We start from the raw sequence: 22,885 nt of genomic DNA, 5'->3' as shown, positions 1-22,885 counted from the left end.
CTAATGAAAACACTCTCTCTAGGTTCACTCTATTCAGTATTTGGTAGGTTACAATGAGATTCCCTCCCCATCCCCAACTCATCCTTCTCTATAGATGTGGAACAGTTTCTCTTTATTGGATGGCAGCAGAGTGACCCTGCTTATAAAAGGAGGGGTAGAGTGAAGAGAGAACCACCAACACATTAGCTTGATGTAAATACTAGGGCAAAAGGAGGGAATGAAGCCATAAGGAAGCATGAAAAAACAAAATGTCATGAAATGAATAGTAATATTGAACAAAGTCAGCATGGATTTATGAATAGAAAAATCGCACTTGACTAATTTACTGGAATTCCCTCGCGACATTAAGATAACAAAGTATCACTGAATTTAGTGTATTTAGGTTCGCAAAAGACTGTTGCTAAGCTAAGCTGTGGGAGGTTTTCAATGGGTTTAGAGCACATGCAGTTGATGGTAATATGCAGACAGGGATTGAGAAAGGAAAGAATGAAAATAAAATGAATCCTTTCCCGGTTGAAGGCTGAGATCAGTACTTGTGCCCCAACTGTGCATAATTCATACCAACAAGCACCACAGATGACCAGGTGTCATTTTCCGAGTTTGAAGATGGTACCAAACAATACGTGATTGGGAGTATGGGAGGGAAAGTGTGATGAGACAACGATGGACTTTACCAGCCACAAGTGATCGGTCAAGGTGATTAGTGGGTTGGACAAGGCAAAAAAAAGGAATCTTATATTAGGCACCAATACAGCAGAAAGGACAGACTTGAGATTAAAAAGAGAAAAATCAAGAAAGCGGAGAGGGAAAAAAATGCCAGAAAAAAATGAAGAGGATCCAAATAATTTTTTATAAGGAAGAGGGTAACTATAGATCTATTAGGGACCAAAAAGGTAACTATATGCAATGTAGGCACATTTCTTCATGAATACTTTCCATCTTTCTTCACAAAGGTGGATAGCATTGTTGTAGTTAAGGTGAACGACCGTAGGATAAATACAATAAAAGAGCAAGTGTTAAGTGGCTCATTATTTTGGTGGTGGATGAATTGCCAGATGAGAATGAAATATATCCCCGGCTATTTAAAGATGCAAGGATGGAATTCACAGAAGTTCTGATTACAATTTTCAACGTACCCTGATTGAAGGGGTTATGTCAGAGTATTAGAGGACTCCTATTTCTGTACCATTGTTTTATAAAGGAAAAGGGAATAAACCAAAAATTTATTGGCTGGTTACTTTAAATTCAGTGGTGGGCCGATTAATGGGATCTATGTTGAGGCAAAATATAAACCTTCATTTAGAAAGGCACAGATTAACTACGGCTATCAACATAGGGAAGGCTGCGTTTTAATAACAAGCAATTTTGTTTTGAGGGTTAATGGGGAGAGCTGATAAGGCAATGGGATGTAATCTACATCTACGATGTTTTTGAAAATGTTCCCGACGACAGGTCGGTCAAAAAAGAAGGGAGAGTGGCAAAATGAATCCAAAATTCACTTAGTTGCATTAAGAGTGACGGTAAACGTGTACTTTTGTATAATATAAAGCATTTGATAAAATTGGTAGCAGACAATACAATAATTGTCTGCCTGGTTCACAACAAAATATAAAGCTTTAGACTGCAGAAAGATGCTGACTTCAGTGCATATAAAAAAAATGGCAAATGCACTTTAATTCAAAAGTGTGAGGTAATGCATTTGGTGGGGCAAGGAACTATACAAAAATAAGAGACTGTATCATGTCAAGGAAGATAGACACCTCATAATGTATGTCCATTAATCCTTAAAGATAAGTCAGCTTTCAAGATAGGCCAAGAAACCATATGGGATGCTTCTCTTTTATAACTCAGACAAACAGCAGGGAGGTTATTGCATCAAAATTATATAGAGTCCATTTAAGATCACAAATTCATCCATGCAGTTCTGGCCACCATATATTATGGACAGTTCTGCCTGCCATATTATGGATAAGGTATAACTGTGTTGGAGAGAATTACAGAAACACTGTCAGCAGTGTAAATTTGTAATTAAATGGACATATTGTATAACCCAAGGTTATTTTCTTGGGAATAAAAGCAACTGAGGGGAAATTTAAATGTGCTGTATATAATTAAGACCCTAGATACAGTAAATATGAAGAACCTATTTCCTTAAATATGGAGACTAAAATCAAGAAGATGTAGACTTAATGTAATTTGTAAAGATATTATAAGGGTAGATGAGGAAATTATTAAATCCAAAGTGTGGTAGGAATCTGGAACTTAATGCCCGAGAGGATGGAGATTGGGGAAACAAAATCCACATCACAGTTAAACAGTACTTGGACATGTACCTGAACTCTGAACAATGGGACTACAGATTAAGGGTTGGGGCAGATGGCCTGCTCTTTTGCTACCGGCGCAGATATAACAAATGAATGGCTTCCGTCTGTCTTAAAAATGTTCTGTAATTTGTTAGATCCTATATCAAACTTCTTCCTTTATTAAAGTTTACAAAGTGAGTAATTCCTCCCTGGAAGCGCGTGCTGTGGTTTACAAGGAGCTGTCCAGCACAGCACTGATGGAAAATGATATCAGTGGCAGGTGTGTGCCAGGGCTGACACCCTGTCCGAGCCAAGGCAGCTCAAACAGCAGAAATTCTCAAACACCGGAACCTGGCAACCCAGTCCAATTTTTATGCTTTCAAGATTGAATAGGTATCTTTATTATTTATGGAGCTGGAATACAAATGGAAGTTGTTGTCATGCTGTAAATTTTGAACTTGACCAATACCCATCCGAGTTCCCATCTGATGGTGCACTGAGGGTTTGTGTAAAAGTTTTCAAAGTGACAAAGAAATTAATATTACAACATGCACAATCAAAAGTGCAAGAACACCTTCAAGAAATATGTTTGGCAGACTGTAAAAGCATTAAGAGAAAAGACTGCATGAAGTGGAATATGTGTTTGCAGTTCCGTACCTCCTGCTCCCACTATAGGCAAACCTGTTCAACTCAATCTTGCCTAAATTTCTTCTTTTTTTTAAAACAAACATTAAGGGGAAACCCAAGACTCCAACCAAACACAATGAAACAGTGGAGGAATCTCAGTTTCACACTGGCACAGTTCAGTTAGACATCATTGTTCCTGCATTTACTTTTTGATATTCAAGCTTTAGTAGAAAGAGAAGTAGTGGATTAGGTTACACACTTAGTTCCTGTGATTTTGATGGAATGCCAGGTTCCCACCTATCTGAAAGCAGAGTGAAAACGTCTGTATCATGACCCTGATTGCTGTAGGGAGGCAGCAAGTCTTTCCACCCCTACTATCCAATCCCAATGGAATCTGTCAGTAACTCACAGCTCTACCCTTTCCAACTCTTTCAGTCGTGAGGGGGCCACAAGGTTAATGGGATGAATGCAACATCTACAGTGGGCACACCAGTTACTCTTTTAAAACAATTACCGAATTCAACAGGTGCCTTCAATGTGTAGCTTTGTCCACTGCTTTGCAACCTGCAAAATAAAACAGTTTTCAGTAGGAGCCATCTTCATAACGTTCTCACCCAAAAAGGGAACTATACATCTATGCAATCACGATACTTGCTTTAAAAAAAAAGAAATCTACTGTAAGAATGGGATTTTAACATTTTACTCAGCATTTTTGGGAGTCCTCATGCAAAGGTTAACTTGCAGGCTGGGTCAGTAGTAAGGAAGATAAATGTAAAGTTAGCATTCATTTCAAGAGGACTAGAATATAAAAGCAAGGATGAAATGCTGAGGCTTAATAAGGCATTGATCAGACCATGATTTGGTTACTGTGAGTAGTTCTGGGCCCTTTATCAAAGCAGAGATATACTGGCATTGGAGAGGGTCCAGTAGAGGCTCACAAGAATGATCCCAGAAATGAAACGGGGTGGTGGGGGGGGGGGGAAGAATGGGGAATGTTTGCTGGCTCTGGGCCTTTACTCAATGCAGCTTAAAAGAATGAGGGGGGATCTCATTGGAAAGCCCAGACGGAGTGGATATGGCAAGGATGTTAACTATTGTAGGGGAGTCTAAGACTGGAGGGCACAATCTCCAGCAGAGGGACTTCCCTTTAAAAACAGATGAGGAGGAATTTCTTTAGCCAGAGGGTGGTGAATCTATGGAATTCATTGCCCCAGGCAGCTGTGGAAGCCAGGTCATTGTGCATATTTAAAGCTCAGGTTGATAGGTTCTTGACTATTAAGTGTATCAAAGGTTACAGGGAAAAGGCAGGAGAATGAAGGTGACAGGGATAATAAATCAGCTATGATGGAATGGCAGAGCAGACTCAATGGGCCGAATGGCCTTATTCCTTTTATTCTGTAGAATTTTTGTTTTTCTGATCGATTTACGCCCATACCTCTCTCATACCTAGAACTAGCATGCACAGAAAATGGAATTAATTTATACCAAGATCTGAACTGTGGTCTAATTGTAACCTCTAGACAACATATGGCCTGCATTCCATGCACAACAGTTATTTGAAAGAACACCTATGTTAAACATAACCGTGGTGAAAATGATAATTTTTACCAGCATCTTCCTAGCATCTCTGCTTGGCAGATTTGTAACTTTTATCCCTTTCAATATATTTGCTAATTGCTTTGTTACAACAGCACAAACGTAAATGCTCAAAAGTTATCTGCTTTGAAGATACTGGCAGCAGGCAGAAGCAGAGAAAACTCTCTTGACCAATAGACAAGGATAATATCAAACTAGTAATGCCAGTTATTTCTCCTTTCTGGCACAGGAGCATTGGGCCAAACTGGAGTCCTACAATAGATAAACAAATTGAGCCATGTGCCCTGGTCTGTGTTGCTCAGCTATAGCATGTAAGAGGTGGGGAGAGGTTGGGGTAGAAACATTTTCCTCTGACTCCTGTTCCAGTTCCTAGCTCCTTTCATTACTTATGTCATCAGCCTTCCCATTTTGTGCCAGAGCAGTGTAGCAGTTAGCACAATGCTATTACAGCTCAGGGCGTTTGGAGTTCAGCATTCAATTCTGGCGCCGTTCTGTGGGGAGTCTCTGCACCTTCGCCCCGCAGAATGCATGGGTTTCCTCCATGTGCTCGAGTTTCCTCCCAAAGTCAAAGCCGTACTGGGTAGACTGATTGGTTGTTGTAAATTAATATGGTAAGGCGTTATGGGGTTGCTGGGGTGTGTTGCTTGAAAGGCCAGGAAGGCCTACAAAGCGCTGCATTGTTAAATAAATAATAAACAAATAAATATATAAATAAGAAAGATGATGTGAGGTAAACTGTATTATATTCCGTGAGGTAGGGTTTGGTTGGAGGGCAGTGGTTTAGTTCAAGGGAATCACTTTGTGTATTTATTGGAAAGGCTGCATGCACGGATTTAGCTTGAAGCACGAGTGCGTGTATGTACGTTGACTTTCAGATGGTGAGGCAGTCCCTCAGATTGAACCGCCTGCTCTAATTTTATACTGTACTATATTCAGATAGAGACGTAATGTAAAGGTTTTTACTCCTCATGTACGTGAAGGATGTAAGAAATAAAGTCAATTAAATTCAATACAACAAGCACTACACCGTCCAGAAATACTGTCACTACATTGGTGAAAATCGTGTAGAAACAGAAACTTCATGAGCTGGATCCCAGTCGTATCAAAGATATTAATAGGCACCAAGATCCTACAGCAGTATATATAAAATCATCATAATTCATGATCGTACAGGCTAACAAGGGGTTAACATTGGAAACATCACAGCTGTCCTTGGACAGAGTGCAGTGGGGCTGCCCATATTTACTCCGTACCAGAGAATGTGAGGGCTTCACTGAGAGATTTCTGGATGCAAAGCTAATATTGATAGTACCGGGTGTGAAACAATATTTGCATTCACTAATCACTGATGCCGCACCTAAGCTATGCCGAAAACTTCAGAACTCCCAGCTGAAGCTTGCAGCCTCTCTCGGCCCTGTTTGAATTCCACGCTCGACAGATTTGTAACTTTTATCCCTTTCAATATAACTGATAAGTGCTTTGTTACAACAGCACAAACATAAACACTCAAAAGTTATCTGATTCTCCAAACCAGAGCGCATTTGTTAACATAGCTGACTAACCACAGCAGAAGCTAACTAGTTCCCTGCCACAGGCTGAAGGGATATTGTTCGGCAAGATTCACACTGCTTTTAGTGACACATATTTTGACTCCCTGAAGTTATCCGTGAAATGTATATTCAAGCAGAATATAAAGAAATATGCACAAGCATTGTCTATCATTCTCCTTTGAGTTAAAAGGTTCATACCACCCCCTGAAAGAATGAAAGGCAGTCGACAGCTCATTCACATGAAGGGATGATAAAATCAGAGCTGGCGGTTCAATCTGAAGGACTGCCTGGCAGTCTGAAAGTCAACATACATAAACACACTCACGCTACAAACCAAATCCGTGCATGCAGCCTTTCCAATAATACACAAGATGATCCCCTGAGCTAAAATACTACCCTCCCACCAAACCCTACCTCACGGAATGCTCCCCAACCAAACCTCGATATAAGCATGTCCCTCTGACAAACCACAACTGCATGTGACCAGGCTGCCAGTAAACAATCAGATTTAAAAGATTGTAGACATGGAATGTCAAGCAATATAGATTGAATCAAATGAAGATGTACATAGCCCAAATGTCATTCAGAAAATGAAGGAACCAAATAACAGAATACAGAAACTACTGTAATAACTTTGATCTGAGTGTGTTTTCACAGCCAATGGGATTCTGCCACATTACTGCGGCATTCCTGCCCCTCAGCACCATCTTTATTATCTGGCAATGTCTACTGGAGCTGTGACTTAGACATATATTCAGCTTTGTAGGGATGATTTTGAGGACAGTGAGGGGAGTTATGGGTCAGGTTAGTGTTTAAGGACAGGGATGATGGAGAGTTAGAGGTAAGGGGCAGCAAATGAAGAGTTAGGGTCAGGAATCAGAGGTCAGAGAGCTCTACATTCACAGGCCAGTCATCCCTGAGGACAGAGGTCGGGCTGCTGGCGCTCAGTACAAAGACCAGCGATCCCCACAATCAGGCGCTGAAGTCCACAGAAGCTGAGGATGAGGGTCGGTGGTGAGTGCAGGTAAGGTCCAGAGGCCCAAAGTCAGTCAGTGGGTCTAGAGGCATGAGGTCGGTCAGCAGGTCTGGATGTCGGACTCCAGCAATCTCCAAGGACGGAGGTCGAGTTGGCAGGTACTGGAGGACGAAGACCTGCAATCCCCAAGGTCGAGGACCGTGGTTGCTGAGCCCCCCCAAAATGAAGGCAGGTGATCTCTGCCTGGGTGGGACAGGGTAGGAAGTAGGCAGGGGTATGTTTTGCTGTTGTGTCTGCGTGTTGTTCTGCTGAACACTGTGGGCTTGCTATGTTAGCACAGGAAGTGTGGCGACAGTTGTGGGCTGTCCCCAGTACATTCTCTTTCTGTGTTGGTGGTTAATGCAAACAATGCCTTTCACTATACGCTTCAATGTACATGTGACTAATAAATAAGATCTAAAGTGTCACCTTCAGCACACAGGAGGTAAATGTAGTGCCAGCAGTGTTCAAGCTCCAGCCATTCATCGGTCTTGTTGGAGCAGAATATAGAGGCTTTGTCTCCATTTTAGAACTCTTTTCCCTTACTTACACCAGAGGGGCATGCAACGATTGTGCATGCACCGTATGATGATCGCAGGAAGTCCCAGCCATGCGCTGAAGCAGCACCTGCCACATCTTTTGCAGAGGCTGTGCTAGGCCTCTTCCACCACCCAAAACAAACTGGAGTAGAAGCAGTCACCCCTGACCTTCAAGGTCTGAAGAAGGTTACTCGCGTCACAAAGTAATGAAATTGCAACCACAGATACTTGTATTAGAATTCACACTGTTCAGGGAAACCTGCACTCTTAGCACCGAGTCTTTTTATTCAGCTCCGTTCAAGAAATTTCACCATCAACACGTTGTTCTCTGGTGCAGTTCAATGGCAAGTTCCTTTCTCGTATCCTATCAGTGAAAAAAAATTACAAATCAGAAATAAATCTGGTAAGATCGATCAGAAACGATCTGAAGCCTACAGCCGCATGACCCTGAAGTTTGGCTGTTTATTCTACAGTCGAGTAGTTGCTGTAAGGTGTCAGCTGGTAGGCATTGTGTATCATTGGTAATTCCGTCACAATCACTGATCCCCTTGGGTCAGTGACACCAAGTAGATGGACAACAGATGTCAACACCGACAGCTGCTGAAACAAACTAAAAACCCCTGCAGGTAAAACCAACTCCATTAAAAGAGACGCGGTAATTTAATAGCCAAGCTCAGGTGATTGCTGCGTGTCGCTCAAGCTTTGCTCTGTGAACAAGATTCTGATTAGTTTACCATCTTGCAGTTACCCTTATAATCCCCTTCATCACCTCTATTTTCCTTCCTTCTCTCCTTTCCTAATTAAATAGCCCTTGCCGATTAGGGTTCCGTGGTGTTGGCTGCCCTCTCCATCCACAAATAACCAGAATGTTCAGAATCAGGTCTATTATCACTGGCATGTGTCGTGAAATTTGTTAACTTAGCAGCAGCACTTCAATGCAATACATGATAATATAGAAGAAAGATAATAATAATAATAAATGAATAAGTAAATCAATTACAGTATACATATATTGAATAGATTAAAAACAATGGAAAAAGCAGAAATTATATATATTAAAAAAGTGAGGTGGTGTTCACGGGTTCAATGTCCATTTAGGAATCGGATGGCAGAGGGGAAGAAGCTGTTCCTGAATCACAGAGTGTGTGCCTTCAGGCTTCTGTACCTCCCACCTGATGGTAACAGTGAGAAAAGAACATGCACTGGGCGCTGGAGGTCCCTAATAATGGACGCTGCCTTTCTGAGACACTGCTCCCTAAAGATGTCCTGGGTACTTTGTAGGCTAGTACCCAAGATGATGCCAACTAAATTTACAACCCTCTGCAGCTTCTTTCGGCCTGAACAGTAGCCCCTCACCACCATACCCGAATGTTAACAGATTGAACACCTGCCTAATGTCAAGTTGATCTATTAAGGGCTAGGAAATATTTTTTTTAAATCAGGCAGTTCTTTCACAACAAGATGGGGGACAAAAAAGTTTATTGCATCTCTGGATTCTTCAATTAACCTGAAAAGAACAATCTGGATGCAACACACAGAAAAGTTCTTAAAAAAAGCTTGGATACCGTTGTACAGGACATCTGTCACATCATTTCCTGTCTGGCAATAGTTCAAACAACTTGCCTTTTGTGCTTTTTCCCCCTAGTTGGACTGGCCCACATGCAAAAGCTGGTTGAGCAGACAGAGTGGAAAGCCTTTAGCTTCCGCCCAATCACCTGTGGAGCATGTCCACAATCTAACCAGAGTGAAGCTGCCTGTTCAGTTGTGGAATGATAACTTACATATCTGGACTTTTAACTTTGTTTTTTAATAATTAATTCTTTATAATTGTTGTTTCTTGTTGTTTTCTGTTGTATGTAGCACGAACAAACTGCAACAAATTCCTAATACATGCAAATGTAGATAGTGAATAAAATTTATCCTTGATCCTTGTCCCAGCACCTTCTCTGCCTACAGTGAGAAAGAACACTGTCTGTCCATTTCTGGCAGGAGAGTGGAAGTTGAGAGGAAGAATAGGAAGGTTTCACATCCAAACCACTGGTTGAAGAGTCAGTCTCACACCAACTCAGCAAGGAGTCGAGATGTTCCTGCTGTGCAATGGCTCCAACATGCAGCACCGTGCACTCACCCCCAACCCCCACCGACCCAGCTGCACCCCTTCATGTAGAAGGCTGCCTGGCCTTAAGATAAAAGATAGCCAAAGGGGGTAAGCAAGATCAGACAGGGCATGATATGTGCACCTGCATTCAAATATGTTGTATGCAAGGCTGGGCCAGTCCAGAAAGGAGCAGAGCATCACAGCAAAAGCTATCAAAGTCTACTGACTAACTTCATTCATTTTCTATCAGGTGCAAATAAAAGGCCCAGTAATGCCTGTAAGCATTCAGTGCAAAAGTCTGAAACAGGAATTTCAGCAGGTGTTATAACTTACAATACAATTTATCAAATTTTTGAGGAACCGTTGAATGGAAGCAAATCAGCAATTGTCATTATCATTGACAAAAGAAAATGTGGTGAAGGAAACTATACTTAAGTTTTTCCATTTTTACCTTCAGGAGACCAGGAGGCACTATTCTGAAATCACGCTTAAATATCATTTTTTGAAATTACAAGGAATTACAGGCCACATTCTTTCACAAGATGCTCTGCCAGGCCATCAGTGAATTCCAGTGGAAATCTTTGACCAAGTGCAACAGAAAGATCATTTGATTAAACGGTAAAAATACATTTCTTACATTTTGCAATGGGTCAGATATCAAAATGCGTAGAAATCCTCACTCTTTAGATAAATTTGGTACTGAAACCTGCACAGTCCGCACTTAATGAATGAATTCAATATTATGCACATCCAGAAAAAGATAGGAATCTATCTATTTACTTTTATGAGATATAACAATTATAAAGCAGTATCAGGTTACCATCTAAGTCAGGTCACAAAACAAGCAATCACCTTTTGTCCATGGAAACTAACCAAGCCTGTTTTAATATATGATCACCTGTGAATTGAAAGTAAGACCGCAGACATACTGGGTAAAACAGCAAATTGTTCTTCAAAACTTCTAAAACTGTAGATTAGTTAAAGGGATAGAAATACAACACACAAGGAACAAAAGGATAAATTTGTGACACAAGTGGAAAGTTTTTTTCTATTTCTTAACATATTAATTATTTTTGAGCATATTCTCATTATCACATTTTACCAGGGGGTGAGTTTGACAATACTAAACCGAATGCTTACTGGTTATTCTAAAAATGAAAAATCACCAAGTTAATTTTATGTTGATGGCCAATTAAAAACCTTGCTGCTGTACTTAAGTGAGCAACAGGGTCAGTGCTGCTAGCTGCACGACATTACTTCCTCAAGAGGAGGCTTCCATACCACGGGGTCAGGATTTCTTATTTAACAAGTCTACGTCGTATGACTCAGAGTAAGTGGAATTCAAGACACGGCACAGCACAATAGATGTGCTGGATTCAGGGTTGATTTAGTCTGTGGTGACAGCTACAGGGATTATAGTGATGTGTTGCTTGTTACCTTCAAAAGTATTTTACACCCTGGAAAATTCCCTGAAGTTTGGAAAACCACACATGTAACTCACAAAGGAAGGGAGACACAATATAGGCATCTTAGCTCGTCATCTGATGTTGAGAAAAGTCTGGAATCCATCATTGAGGAAGCTGCAGCAGGACATTAACAAAATCATAATGTAATTAGGCATAGCATTATACAGCAGAGAAACACACCCATGAGCCCAATTCGCAAATCATGGTCAACCTGGTTGAGTTTTGGCTTGTATGCATGGTCTAATGAAGAAAGGTTATGGTGGTTAGGACCATTCTCACTGGAGATTAGAAAAATTGGAGGTGATGAGGGGTTTAGACCTGAAATGTCGATTGTCCAAGTCCCTCCATAGATGCTGCCTGACCTGCTGAGTTCGTCCAACATATTGCATGTTGCTCCCAGTTTCCAGCATCTACATTCTTCTGTCTCCATGAGTTATGCAGAATAGGCAAGAAAATGGTTGATACCAGGATTCCATCACTACACTCATTAATTGATGGAACAGGCTGCAGGCATCACATGGACTACTTATGCTCCTACTTTTCTTAAATGCTTATGTTCTTTACTAGTCTCGGTATTCCTGAGGTCAGGAAAATCTAACAGTGTTTTGGAGGATTGCCAATGCTGGACTGGACACTTAATCCTTGTTCTGGCAAAATGGTCACTTAGTCGAGTCATCTGGAAGCACTGGCACCAACTTAAAACTACTGTCAGGAATGAAGGCAAGAAAATTCAAAAGGCCTCTTTAAAACAAACACACACAACTCAGCTAAAACAATTGCTGGCAAGCTTTTTCCTCTTTCAACCTCAAACCTCACCATTAACAAATATAACCACTATAAAAGATCAAAGTAACAACAATAATCCCACTGAACATAAAGAATCCATTTTCAATCAGGAATCTGTTTTTCTCTCAAGTAGATAAAACTAGGAATTTTTTTTTGTCTACACACTAAACATTGCAATTGGAATCCTGACTATTTGAAGGATTGAAGGGAGCAAAAACAAAAAGAGGCTTAAGATTCAAAACATTTTTTTTTAAAGAGGACAGAAACTCGGCAGCATGTTGGGCCATTCACTGCCTCGGGCCAGGACAGTAACATAGCTGTGCAATACAAGTTATGTCTTAGCCGTGTTTGATCTAGCTGACAAATATGCAGCCATCCCACACATTCCACTCAATTTGATAATTAACTGTCTTCTAAAGCACAGCCTTGGTTTATGGCATGGCCTTGGGCTTCAAGACTTACTGCAGTGACAAGATTTATATCTGAACACTCACACATTAAAATAGTTTGTAAAACATTCACAACAGCCCTCAAAATATATGAAAGAAATCCTATTTTGCCATCTACCAGGTCACTGCAATATAATTTCATAAGATGATCTATCATCTAAAAATATTCTTGGTTAAAACTATGAGTGAGAAAAATAAGGACTGAGGTACTAAAGGAACACAAATCAATGTTCTTTCCTCCTACCTCTGTGCCCCACCAACAGGGACATCACTGAATTATGTACAGCACATGAAATAAAGTGCATGCTTTTTAAGCAAAATTAAATTCACCACCAGCAACAAGACTGGAACTTGAATGGGTTTCAGAATTAAGTCAGCAGTGGCATGATTCCAATTTTGGTACTTCCAATGAGCCTGGTACCGTATATCACAGCTGGTTAGTGCCACTCATTAGGCATCACTTCAGGAACCCAACCATTCTTTCTTTCATACATGGGGTTCCCACAATTATGCCAACATGCTTCTCAACAATCTGGCAAGGACAAAATGGAAAGACTGATATTCGGGGGGAGAAAAACACTCTCAATAACTCTAGTCGCAGCTCCTTTCATGTTATATAATGAGACAGACAGGAGAAAATATACAGGTTGAGCACTTCTTATCCGAAAATCCAGAAGCCTAAAACTGAAAATTTTTGAGCGCTGACCTGACACCATAAATGGAAAATTCCACAAGTTGCTTGGAAGGTTGCCAGGCGATGCACAGGTCTTGGCACACCATAGACAACTCTAAGAAATGACCTCACATACCCTGAGTGGAGCCCTGTTTGTGACAGTTTGGTTTCAACAGTCATCGTAGGAAGACCTTTGTGCATTACTTAGTGATTACTGTACATTTTGTGCTCAATTCTCTGCCCTGTGCTGTGAAGATATTGTTGAAAATGTCAGAAAGCTTGCTGTTATCTCTATGGTAGCATTTATGTTTGTCTATAACACAGAAAGTCAAGTCAAGCGGTATAAGTATTAAGCATCTGACAGGAGAGTATGGTGTTGGAACAAACTGAAGAAAGAGGTGACAAACGGTTAAAAGTTCTATGCTCATAATAATAAACAGAATTAATGAAAAGTAGTAAAACATTGCATAAAGTGAAAAATGAAGATCTCGATGAAGTACTGAAAGAGCGGATTTGTCGTGTTGCAGAAATTTAAGAAAAGTCATGGCATTAAATTGTTAAAGATTTGTGGTGATAGGATAAGGCATCTGCTGATCATGAAGCAGCAGAGAAATTCCTTGATTACTTTGCCACAGTTGGGAATGTTGGTGATGCCAGCCACTGACTGTTCATATGGGCAACTGAGGTAGTGATAGCTTACCTTTCTGATGGTTCAATATACACATTATTACTTCATGCACAAAGTTATTTAAAATATTATATAAAACTACCATCAGGGTATATGTAATGTAAATGGATTGCATGTTTAGACTTGGGTCCCATCCCCAAGATATCTCATTATATAGAGGCAAATATTCCAACATCCCAAAAAAAATCTGAAATCTGGAACACTTCCCGCTCCAAAAATTTCAAATAAGGGATGCTCAGCCTTCTTGGATTTTCCACTATCTGTGGTAAATAAGACCAATTTTTGGTTTAAGTGACCTGTCTCAGCTTGGTTGGTTATTACAGGTGGATCCACATGGCAGCATACAGCCTATAAAATTACAGAGTAAGGATTCTCAATTATAATTCAGGTGTTGTACTGTTAGTATCTCATTGTTGCCAAAGGACGCACTCTGGACTATTGGGAATGCAAGTAAAGAGATAAACTAAACAGAAATAGAGAGAACTGTGAAAATGCCAAAAATAGGTAACTTCTTGTAGCTGGAGAAAATACAGATTAAAATAATATGGCAATTATCCCATTTACAGTACAATTCTTCCCACATTTTACAAGTGGGTATGATTATGATTTTTCTTTACTACAAAACAGCCCTTAAATGATTAAAACTAAATATTTGCAAGAAAGTACCTTGAATGGCCTTGTGTTTCAAGATGACCACATACGCATTTGACAGGCACACAAATTTGCTGACATTATGTGAAATACTGCAAACGTTACAGCGATGTCAGCAAATCCAAATTGATGCCAACCACATCAGTTTGCCTCCAGATTTATTGAAACTATTGGAAGAAGAGCTCTCCCAATGGACATACAATATTCATCCCTCAAGCCATGTCAAATAGATATGACAGGTTGGTTACTCATTTCTTATCAGTGAAACCTCACTCTGCATAAATTGCCTATTGTATTTGCTATAAAACAATAGAAGCACTTCAGAATTAGCAATGGGTTTTGAAACACATTAAGAACAAAGCTATACATTCCAACGTCATTTTTTGCATGTTTTCCATGTAGTTTTATATACTGAGGCACAACATCCCATTACTTTCTATAAGACGAAACCTAATTGCATAAATGAGTCACACTTGACCTTGACTCCCTGATGAGCTCAATACTTTTTATGCACACTTTAAATGGAAGTGTAACACTACACCTGTGCAAATCCCCAGTATCGGGGACCCTGTGATCTCTGTCCCGGAGACTGATGTCAGAATATCCTTCAAGACAATGAACTCTCACAAGGTGTCAGATCCTGTCAATGTATCTGGCCAGACACAGAATATCTGTTCCAACCAACTGGCTAGCATGTTCGAGGGCATCTCGACCTCTCTGCTGCAGCCCAAGGTTACCACCTGCTTCAAAAGGACAGCAATCATGCCAGTGCTCAGGAAGGTGAATTGCCTCGATGACTATCAACCAGTAGCACTCACATCTCTGGCAATGGACCTGGCCCCACTTCAATTTTCCCACCACTGCATCTGGGTTACAATAAACCCAATCTCATTGGCTCTCCACTTGGCTTTGGAGGATTAGACAAAGCAAAATATATGTCAGGCTGCTGTTGATCAATCACCGCTTAGCATTCAGTATCATCATCCCCTCAGTATTAATCACCAAGCTTCTAAATCTGTACCTTCCTATGCAATTGGATCCATGACTCACTCCTCAGAGAGACTACAGCCAGTACAGGTTGGTGATAATAGCTCCTACTCACTGACAATCAATTCATGCACACTTCATGAATATCTGCTTACACTTGTGTCTGGCTGGCTAACTACAGTTCAAATGCCATCCATATACTCGCAGATGACACCACTATGGCTGGTAAAAATCTCAGATGCCAAAAAAATGAGGTAAAGGAGATGGTTGAGAGGCGTTGGAACAGTACCCTTGCACTCAGCATCGGAAAGATCAAGGAATTGATTTAGGAATAAGAAGTCAGAAGAACACACACCAGTCCTCATTCAGGCATCTGCAGCAGAAAGGGTGAACAGCTTCAAGTTCTGAGCATCAACATCATAGGCCTAACACATTGATGCAGTTATAACGAAGGAACACCGGTGGTTATACTTCATTAGGAATTGGAGAAGATTTGGTATATCACCAAAGTCTGTAGCAAATTTCTACAGATGTATCCTAGAGAGCATCACAGCCTCGTACGGAGGCTCCAATGCACAGGATCACAAGAGCTGGCAGAGGGTCGTAGACTCAGCAGCTCCATCAAGGGTACAAATCTCTCTACCATCAAGAAGGGTGAGATCTATCATTAAGGACCCTCACCAAATAGGTCATGTTCTCTCTGCGTTACTACCATCAGGACGGAGGTACAGGAGCTGAAGAGCTACACTCTGCGATTCAGAAACAGCTCCCCCCCCCCCGCCCGCGATCAGATTTCTGAATGGTCCATGAACCGATGCACAGTACCTTACTACAAGTTGACCTTCAGTAATCCGACTACCTGTAATCCGGTTCCTTCGATAATCCGGCACTGATTTTGCTTAATGTGATCCTTCTGTATTTCGGCATTTTCACTAATCCGGCACTCCTCAGATCCCAATGGTGCCGGATTAGTGAAGGTCGACCTGTCTAAATTTTGCAATTTTTAGTAACCTTCATGGCTTTGTACTGTACTGCCACCACAAAAACAATAAATTTCACAGCATGGGAGGCAGTGATCATAAACCTAATTCTGATTCAATGAGTTCTCACCACATAAGAAATGGGAAGGAATCACTATAAATCTCGATCTTTTTCCCAGCTGGCATTAACACACAAACTTTCCATCAGGAGTGAATAAACAATGCAAGCGGGATGACTGAACAACCATCTGGCGCATTTGGCTTCAAGCTGCACGAGCTGGTGCACTTCCAAGCTGAAGCAATGAGCAAACCATTTGTGGAATTATGTACAATGATTATTGAGCAAACAAGTTTAATATACCTCCTAGGACACCCATAATTCCAAAGCACGTTAATATGATCAGATAGCTGGCGATTTGTTTTCTGCTACATATTATCATGGCTAATCATCTGCAGTGAAAAGTACTGACTACTGGCATAGCAAATGACAAGAACCAAAATTATTCAAAGCTATCAGTTTTTCAGGTAGGGAGTCAATGTGTGAACAAATGACCTGATTTCAGTCAATTGTGAACAACAAAGTTACAAAACTTGTAAATTCAGTGCACACTGGTCAATTCCCTAGTTAATGGACAACGATTAAACCAAAGGGTGGCTGTGCTTCCTGGAATCTAGAGCAAGGACTGAGTAAGAGATAGACAGAAGGTCAGATTCCGTTTGCCAGGATTCCTGCTTTATCTGCAGACTAAATGCATTCCAGACTGCCAGAATGAGAAAGCACTTATATCAAGGCCAGCAGCAAAGAACAGGTCAGAGTAACCAAAAGGTTCTGTAGAATACCTCCTCACATCACTGCCACTGTCAAATCTTGCGTGCACTAGACACACACACACACACACACACACACACACACACACACACACGCACACACACACACAACACAAACACATCAGGTAAATTCTTTTGTGTGTCTATTCACATTCTGATCAAACAGATGAACCTCCAACTTACTGGAAAGTTCATCGGGAACTCCCTTCAGTTTGCACCTTGCCTCACAAATTCACTTTGGCTACAAGTCAAATGCGGAGGGAAATCCAGAACACCAAACTGCAGCAGAAGAGCTGCTCCAGGTTGGAGAACAGGCATCTATTTTTTTTTTGAAAAGATAGGGCCAGTTTTATTCAGATTGTGTGCCTGATTGTGAACTGCGGCAATAAAGGAAGTGACCATGACTGCATTTCTAAACAAGAGAATGGATTGAACCTCAATGGTTTAACCACTGGACAAGGTTCCCGAAACAAAGAGGCATAATTAGGCCATTCTGCCCATTGAGTCTGCTCCGCCATTTTATCATGGCTGATCCAATTTCCCTCTCAATCCAATTCTCCTGCCTTCTTCCTGTAATCTTTCATGCCCTGACTAATCAAGAATCTATCAACCTCTGCACCCAATGACCTGGCCTCCACAGGTCCCTGTGGAAAAAATTCCACAGATTCAGCAGACTCTAGGTCAAGAAATTCCTCCTCATCACCATTCTAAGTGGATGTCCCTCTAGTCTGAGGCTGTGCTCACTTGTCCTGGACTTCCCCACCATAGGAAACATCCTTTCCACATCCACATTATCTTGGCCTTTCAACATTTGAATAGGTTTCTGTGAGATCACTCCTTATTCTTCTAAATTCCAGCAAGTACAGGCCCATAGCAATCAATTGTCCTCACATAATATGAGTTTAATTCCTGGAATCATTCTATGAATCTCCTCTGAACACTCTCCAATGTCGGCAAATCCTTTCTTAAATAAGGGGCCCAAAACTGCTCACAATACTCCAAATGAGGTCTCACAGTGCCTTATAAAGCCTCAGCATTACGTCCTTGCTTTTATACACTAGTCCTCTTGAAATGAATGCTAACATTGCATTTGCCTTCCTCGTCACCAAATCAACCTGCAAACTAACGTTTAGGGAATACTGCACATGGACTCCCAAGTCCTGTTGCATCTCAGCTGTTGTTTGTGGTTGATACAAAGATAGGTGGAGGACAGGTAGTGCTCAAGAAGCACAGATTCTGCAGAAGGACTTAAACAGATTGAGAGAATGGGCAAAGAAATGCCAGATAGAATACAGTGTAGGAAATTATATGGTAATGCACTTTGGTAGAGGGAATGAAGGTGTAGACCATTTTCTAAACAGGGAGTGAATTCTGAAATTGGAGGCGCAAAGGGACTTGGGAGTCATATGCAAGATTCCATAAAGGTTGAATTGCAGATTAGTCAGTAGTAAGGAATGCATTAACTTTGAAGGTATTTTTTTTAGAATATAAAATCAATGATGTAATGTTGAGGCTTTAAGGCTTGGGTCAGATCATGTTCGGAATATTGTGAGCAGTTTGGGCCCCATATCTAAGAAATGATGTGCTGGCATTGAGATGGTCCAGAGGAGACTTACGAGAATTATCCCAGGAATGAAAGGGCTAACGTACAACGTGCATTTGATAGCTCTGGGCCTTTTCTAGCTGGAGTTTAGAAGATTGAGGGGGGCACCTCCAATTTCAGAATTCACTCCCTGTTTAGAAAATGGTCTACACCTTCTTTCCCTCTACCAAAGTGCATGACCGTATAATTCCCTACACTGTATTCTATCTGCTATTTTTTTGTCCATTCTCTCAATGAAGAGGGCGGTCAATCTGAAGAATTCATTGTTACAGTTGGTTGTGGAGTTCAAGTCATTGAGTATATTTAAAGTGTTTTAGGGTTTTTATTAGTAAGGGTGTCAAAGGTTATGTGGGAAGGCAGGAGAAAGGGGTTGAGAGGGAAAATAAATCTGCCATGATTGAATGGCAGAGCAGACTCAGTGGACTGAATGGATTAATTTTGCTCCTACTGTATGTTTTATGGTTTATCTACTACCTTGTATACTGAAATGGTAGCTTAAGGATTAAATATATAACACAACTATGTATCAAACCAAACTGTCAGCCTTCAAGTGATGTGGTCATGCCTTGTTAAAATGTCTGAAGACACTCTGTGGAAAATTCAAAACCTTGTGATGTAATTCTCATCTACCTGCTAAAAGAGGGAACATACGCTTGCCCTGGAATGTTTCAATGTATCAGACTATTGTAACAAAGCTGATTAATTCAAACCTATATCCTTACTGTCAAATTGACCAAACCTTGCACTGGATTACAAAGGATTACAATATTATCTTTACGGAAGTCCTCCCTTTGTGTCTTTATGGATAAGCAGACAATGACAAATAAGCCAATAAACCCCAAACTCAATTCATAATCTAGTCGCACAGTAATCTGTATTAGAAATGAATAAACATTATGGCTAGGGAAGACTTTTTAGAAAAGATAGTGGGCCAGATAGTGACTTTGTTTTGGAAAGCATACTGTTTTGATTAAAACTGGATTAAACCCAACCATAATCCATCAGAACCTCCCATCCCCTCAAACCACCCTTCAGTTTAGCACAACTTGCTGCCTGCAGATAACAGTGAGACTTGATGCAAAATAAGTAAGATGAACATTGCTGACTCCCTGAATTTTATGCAACTCATATATAGCATAGTAATATTGAAGTACTAGCTATTAAGAAAATATTTCCAACAGATTTCTAACGGCAATTTCTCCTTCTGGTAACAAAAATCACTCACCCCAGCCTTTCTTCTATTCTCTACTCTGACTTTTACCTGCCCCATGGGTCCCCTCCTCCTTCTCTTTCTTCTATGGCCCACACTCCTCAAACAGATTCCTTTTTTTCAAGCTCTTGACCTTTTCCACCCACCTGGCTTCACCACTAACCCTTAAGCTAGCCTCCCACCCCTCCCACTTTTTTTTACTCTGGCATCTGCTCCCTTCATCTCAGTCCTGAAAAAGGGTCTTGGCCTGAAACATTGGCTGTTTATTGACTTCCATAGATGCTACCTAACCTGCTGAGTTCCTCCAGCATTTTGTGTGTACTGATTTCTCTGCAGATGTCAGCTGTTGGTTTTGGCTCATTGCAATATAGTAATGTGTCATTGTTCTAAAATGGCATGCTTTTCACACAAAACCTTCAAGGAAGACACAAGACGTTAAATCACTTGTTACACCCTTCCGTACATAATGTCACTGCATGTTTACTTAAGAAATACATTCTAGGAACTTCAGAGATTACATTTTCTCCTATAGAGCTCCATGTTCCAGAATTCGGATCCAGAACTGGCTTGCCCACAGGAGGCAAAGAGTGGTTGTAGACGGGTCATATTCTGCAAGGAGGTCGGTCACTAGTGGTGTGCCTCAGGGATCTGTTCTGGGACCCCTACTCTTCGTGATTTTTATAAATGGCCTGGATGAGGAAGTGGAGGGATGGGTTAGTAAATTTGCTGATGACACAAAGGTTGGGGGTGTTGTGGATAGTGTGGAGGGCTGTCAGAGGTTACAGCGGGACATAGATAGGATGCAAAACTGGGCTGAGAAGTGACAGATGGAGTTCAACCCAGATAAGTGTGAGATGGTTCATTTTGGTAGGTCAAATATGATGGCAGAATATAGCATTAATGGTAAGACTTTTGGCAGTGTGGAGGATCAGAGGGATCTTGGGGTCCGAGTCCGTAGGACACTCAAAGCTGCTACGCAGGTTGACTCTATGGTTAAGAAAGCATACAGTGCATTGGCCTTCATCAATCGTGGGACTGAGTTTAGGAACCAGGAGATAATGTTGCAGCTATATAGGACCCTGGTCAGATCCCACTTGGAGTACTGTGCTCAGTTCTGGTTGTCTCGCTAACAGGAAGGATATGGAAACCATAGAAAGGGAGCAGAGAAGATTTACAAGGATGTTGCCTGGACTGGGGAGCATGCCTTATGAGAACAGGTTGAGTAAACTCAGCCTTTTTTCCTTGTAGCGATGGAGGATGAGAGGTGACCTGATAGAGGTGTATAAAATGATGAGAGGCACTGATCGTGTGGATAATCAGAGGCTTTTTCCCAGGGCTGAAATGGCTAGCACAAGCGGGCACAGTTTTAAGGTGCTTGGAAGTAGGTACAGAGGAGATGTCAGGGGTAAATTTTTATTTTACGCAGAGAGTGGTGAGTGCATGGAATGGGCTGCCGGCGACGATGGTGGAGGCAGATATGATAGGGTCTTTTAAGAGACTCCTGAACAAGTACATAGAGCTTAGAAAAATAGAGGGCTATGGATAACCCTAGGTAATTTCTAAGGTAAGGACATGTTCAGAACAGGTTTGTGGGCTGAAGGGCCTGTATTGTGCTGTAGGTTTTCTCTGTTTCTATGTTCAAATCTGATGTGAACAAAACTCTGATTTCACACTCAGCCATGAATGATGAAATGGAGAAATCAAGCTCCATTGTAAAAGCTTCTAATAATGTCATCCACTTCAGTGCAAAACAGAGGGGAGGGAGGGGGTGGTGAAATGTTGCAGTCAGAAGTGCTGCCTTTTTGTTGGCTCTGTTGACCTATTTGGTGGACAGCTCTTCCTGAGTATTTAGTGCACATAAATGGTGTGTACACTTGGCAATATCTGACAAATAGCAAGGAGCCATTCCAATCTCGTGACCAAGGTGACGTAACAACCAACACTAGCAACACACATAAAAGTTGCTGGTGAACGCAGCAGGCCAGGAAGCATCTCTAGGAAGAGGTGCAGTCGACGTTTCAGGCCGAGACCCTTTGTCAGGACTAACTGAAGGAAGAGTGAGTAAGGGATTTGAAAGTTGGAGGGGGAGGCGGAGATCCAAAATGATGGAAGAAGACAGGAGTGGGAGGGATGGAGCCAAGAGCTGGACAGGTGATAGGCAAAAGGGATACGAGAGGATCATGGGACAGGAGGTCCGGGAAGAAAGACGGGGGGACCCAGAGGATGGGCAAGGGGTATATTCAGAGGGACAGAGGGAGAAAAAGGAGAGTGAGAGAAAGAATGTGTGTATAAAAATAAGTAACAGATGGGGTACGAGGGGGAGGTGGGGCATTAGCGGAAGTTAGAGAAGTCGATGTTCATGCCATCAGGTTGGAGGCTACCCAGACGGAATATAAGGTGTTGTTCCTCCAACCTGAGTGTGGCTTCATCTTTACAGTAGAGGAGGCCGTGGATAGACATGTCAGAATGGGAATGGGATGTGGAATTAAAATGTGTGGCCACTGGGAGATCCTGCTTTCTCTGGCGGACAGAGCGTAGGTGTTCAGCAAAGTGGTCTCCCAGTCTGTGTCGGATCTCGCCAATATATAAAAGGCCACATCAGGAGCACCGGACACAGTATATCACCCCAGCTGACTCACAGGTGAAGTGTTGCTTCACCTGGAAGGACTGTTTGGCCCTGAATGGTGGTAAGGGAGGAAGTGTAAGGGCACGTGTAGCACTTGTTCCGCTTACACGGATAAGTGCCAGGAGGGAGATCAATGGGGAGGGATGGGGGGGACGAATGGACAAGGGAGTTGCGTAGGGAGCGATCCCTGCGGAATGCAGGGGGGGGGGA

General features: G+C 41.6%; 1 protein-coding gene across 3 annotated transcripts in view; it reads right to left on the bottom strand.

Moving 5' to 3' along the window:
* Positions 1-22,885, bottom strand: part of LOC134336722 (E3 ubiquitin-protein ligase RNF43) — a 231,887-nt gene that overhangs the window by 178,531 nt on the left and 30,471 nt on the right. The window contains exon 2 of one of the 3 annotated variants that reach the window (XM_063031128.1): positions 3,445-3,494. The exons of the other annotated variants lie outside the window; for them this stretch is intronic. The gene's annotated coding sequence lies outside the window, so the exon portion shown is untranslated. The remainder of the gene's footprint in view (positions 1-3,444; positions 3,495-22,885) is intronic. 3 annotated transcript variants of the gene reach the window in all.

Source organism: Mobula hypostoma, chromosome 23, assembly GCF_963921235.1.
Source record: "Mobula hypostoma chromosome 23, sMobHyp1.1, whole genome shotgun sequence".
NCBI classification, from domain to species: domain Eukaryota; kingdom Metazoa; phylum Chordata; class Chondrichthyes; order Myliobatiformes; family Myliobatidae; genus Mobula; species Mobula hypostoma.
Note: the sequence above shows the minus strand (reverse complement) of the source record. Positions and strands in the feature narration are given on the sequence as shown.